Source organism: Abrus precatorius, unplaced genomic scaffold (genome assembly GCF_003935025.1).
Source record: "Abrus precatorius isolate BTA unplaced genomic scaffold, Abrus_2018 Scaffold3, whole genome shotgun sequence".
Lineage (NCBI taxonomy): Eukaryota > Viridiplantae > Streptophyta > Magnoliopsida > Fabales > Fabaceae > Abrus > Abrus precatorius.
Genome location: NW_020874373.1, coordinates 7348639 through 7352724, shown reverse-complemented (window position 1 = coordinate 7352724; position 4086 = coordinate 7348639). Strand labels below are relative to the sequence as shown.

Here is a 4086-nt window from a genome sequence, read left to right as displayed (position 1 = left end):
GGCTAAGGAAGGAGTATATAGAAAAGAAAAAGATGGCAGAGGAACGATCAATTTTGGAGTACATGAGATCTACTGCTGAGGGTGATGCTAAGAGCATTGTCACCCCCAATATAGAGGCCAACAACTTTGAATTAAAGTCAACCTTGATCAATCTAGTCTAGAACTCCACCTGACAACGGCTCTTACCTTCATTTGAAAAAGTTCCTCTGACTCGTAGACACCATCAAATACAACGGTATCACCAAAGATGCTATAAGGCTCCGTCTCTTTCTATTCTTTGTCATGTAAAGGGTGAATGCATGATTTTTTACACTCTCACAAATTCAATTACAACGTGAAATGACCTAATACATCAATTTTTAAAAAAATATTATTTATATATGACACACATATAAAATATTTTTCACACAAATATTTTTGTTAATAAAATCATATTAATATTTAAATCATAAAGTGAATGATAAATAATAAACATATTATAAATATTTTATAAATTTTACAATCACCTACTATTATTGTACGCTTATTATTTATTAATGATATTTAAATTTTATTTTTTATATTTTAATTTAAAATAATATTTTTCTATATAACATATGCATTATAAGCACACCTATAATCTATTGAATCAAAATAATATTATTCTTACTATTTATTTACATTCAAAGAAATATTTGAAAAGATATAAAATATAAAAAAATATTATTAATTCTTATTTGTTATTTTTTTCTTCAGATAAAAAATATAATTTTTGTTGGTATACACATATATTTCTTTGTTATAAAATTTTATTGTGATCATTTATCTTTTATTCAAATTCTTTTGTTTAAAATTTATGTAGATTATAAATATTTAATTCATTAAAATAATTTTTCAAAATTTAATTTTTGACAAAATACTTTCGTATAGTACATGAGTTAAAAATACTAGTATTATATATATATATATATATATATATATACATATTATTTTAATTAAATCTATTATTTTTCTTACAATTTCATATTCAAAAGTTAAAAAATATTTTATATATCCACTTTTCGTTGTCATTTAGTACTTTAACGTCTCTGCCCTAACTCTACTCTCATTCTCAATGTCTACGTCCTTAAAATCTAGTAAAAACATTATTTATTATAACTAGTTGTCAATGCCACCACAATATGTCACTAATTGATCTCACACAAAGGCTCACTCATTGTTCATATTTATTTCATTGTTCTGTTGTTGACGTTCGATCGAATCTCACACAAGATAGGGTTATCGCTGACAAATAACTTATGTGTTTAGTTTCACTTATTGTTTCTAAGAATTCTAATTTAGAAAATTGTTGTATTAAGATACATTTAGAACTTGTGATATTTGTATATTTATTTTTTTGTCTATGTTTATATCTTGTTTGACAACTACTTAAATTTTTGTATTACTATACTACTTATATGAAGTTATATAAACATATTTTTTTTATGAATATTTTTTTTCTTAAATAAATGTGGGTAATGAGTACAAGATGAGTATGCAGGTACCTAGAGAGTATGAGTACAAGGATTAATATTTATACCCACGCAGTTATAAGACTAGATACAGTATTTTTTTAAAACGCGATATAAAAATAGATACTATAGTACCCTACTCATTGTCATCCTAATTGTATCCAAATTACTATCTTGAGTTAAGTGTGCCGAGTTACATTAATATGAGGTTATGTGAATAGTGCAAAAAGGCATGCACCCGTACAGTGGAGAAACCTGACAATTTTGTCAAGCAGAACAAATTATTGTTAAGTGTCATGTTGATTCTATGCGGTTGGCAGTTCATAACTTCATATACTCCATTCAGCCGTACATGCAATAGCATGCAAATTGCAATGAAATTCATAGTTAGTTAGATAGTGTGATGGGATAAAAATAGGCCTTTTTCTTATTATTTATTTTTGGTAGATTTCCTCTCCAACTTTCTCATTACAGCATAAGACAAAAGGGGTTTCTATTAATATTTTTATTTGCTATTCAGACCATACTGAAGTTTATATAAACACAGAGAAAATAGGAAAAATAACTATGTTCTGGTTTTGCCGAAAAATTGACAACCAGTTGTTTGCATTGCAAAGGATATTACAGATGCACACATAGAAATGTACAAGGGTGCCTGGCAACAAAGCAAGTTCAAAAGTCAGATGAAGACCCAACAGTAATTGAGGTAACCTACAGAGGAAGACACACATGCATGCAAGCTAAGCATTTAAACAAGGCATTCCCATCAAACATAAAGATGAATTTAGGGGGAAATCAATTCCACTATGATCAACAACTACAAGAGAAAATACAACAAACCCCAAATGGAATTTTCACGTTTGAAACAAATTTTAAAATCAAAACAGAGGAACTGGAAATGGAAACCAGGGAGGATATCTTCCCATGGTTTTGCTTTCCTTCTCCATCAATTGGATCAGAAAATGAAGACAACAACATGTTACTCGAAACCATGATTGAAAGTCATTTCATGGAAAGCTTTTCTCCTGCATTCATATCACCAGTGACTTCATAATCAAACCTTTTCTCTGTGTCAGCATGCCACTTGGGTAGCACTGGACTATGCCAAAACATACAAACCTCAGAATCTAATATTACTGAGAAAATTTCAGCCCAACTTCTTGTACGCTACTCCCCAATCCTGGATTTGGATACCTAGTTGTCAATTTTTCGGCAATTTATCATTATTATTGTTATAAGTTTTAGTTTCTACTACTACAACTTAGATATTGTGTTCCTAAGTGCTCTTGTATTCAATTTTCTTATTTGATTTTGTGAGACAAAATTATTGTTAATACTTAGTTATGATTTAATATTATAATATTTTTTAATATATAATTTTAACTATTTGAGTATAAAACATATTGAGAATGCTATTGATAATTGACGAATAACTAGTGAGGATGTTGTTAGATGCATATTTTCTTATTGACTAAGTCCTGATTTTGGATAAGAGAGAACTTATTCTTGTATAAGAGTTTTCATTGATTGCTACAAGTTATTACCACTAAAGTGAGACTATTTGTATTGGTTTATAGAGATTTTTAATAATTTAAGGAATGCTTTTGATCCTTGCATGTAATTGCTAGCCCAAAAGGGGTGGTTGTATGTTTGGATTAAGAGTTGAATATGGACGGAATTATTGGACAATGCATTGAGTTAAGAGACTTGTTTAGTCAAAAGTGACAATTTTCTGAATTTAATGTGTGTTCATAGATTAACCCATATGAGGTATTAACTAGGGTAAATGACCTTGGTTTGTGCATTCTGTCCAAAGGGAAATATACTATTTTATTAGCCTCACATTGATAGCTTATTACCATCTTGAGCTATATCTTGTCTTATAATTTGTTCTTATGCATTTTTGTCTTATCCTAATAGTGAATTTTCTTGTGAACAATTATTTTGTCCCTTAATTGTATCGTAGCAAATGAAAGTAATACCTAAAATTTCCTTTTAGAATTGTTGTTCTTGATTTAGTTTTGCGTGAGAGATAAGTCCATAATCAACTAGTAAAATACACATGAGTAAAAGAAACTTTTGGATTAGTGGGAGAAGTTTGATAGGTGAAGTCAGATTGTTATAAAAATAACTAATTCTAAACATCTTTTGAGTGAGTGGAAGTTAATAATTGACATAACATTGCTTTAATAGTTGACATTTTGGCTATATGCGAATACATTCTTTGGATTCATCATTGAATAATTGCTAAGAAAGTAATGAAGTACTTGCAAGGATCGAAAAGTATGAGCTTATAATGGGATAGTTGACAATTTAGAAATTGTGGGATATATATAGATTCAAATCTTTGAGAGTATCATCGTAATAATCAACTTTGAGATATATCTTTATGATAATTGGGAGATCCACATTTAGGAAGAATGAGAAATTGACTCTTATTGCTTTATTGTATAAGCAAAATTTATTGTTTGATTGATTGACCCTTATAACAATGTTGTTTTCTACACAAAAAATAAAATAAAAATAAATTATTAATGGTTCTAAGCACTTAAAAATGAAAGTAATTGTAATCAAACGAAAACAACAGAGCGACGAT

General features: G+C 28.5%; 1 pseudogene; it reads left to right on the top strand.

Moving 5' to 3' along the window:
* Window positions 1-2058: 2058 nt before the first annotated feature.
* Window positions 2059-2688, top strand: LOC113862079 (annotated as a pseudogene).
* Window positions 2689-4086: the final 1398 nt, after the last annotated feature.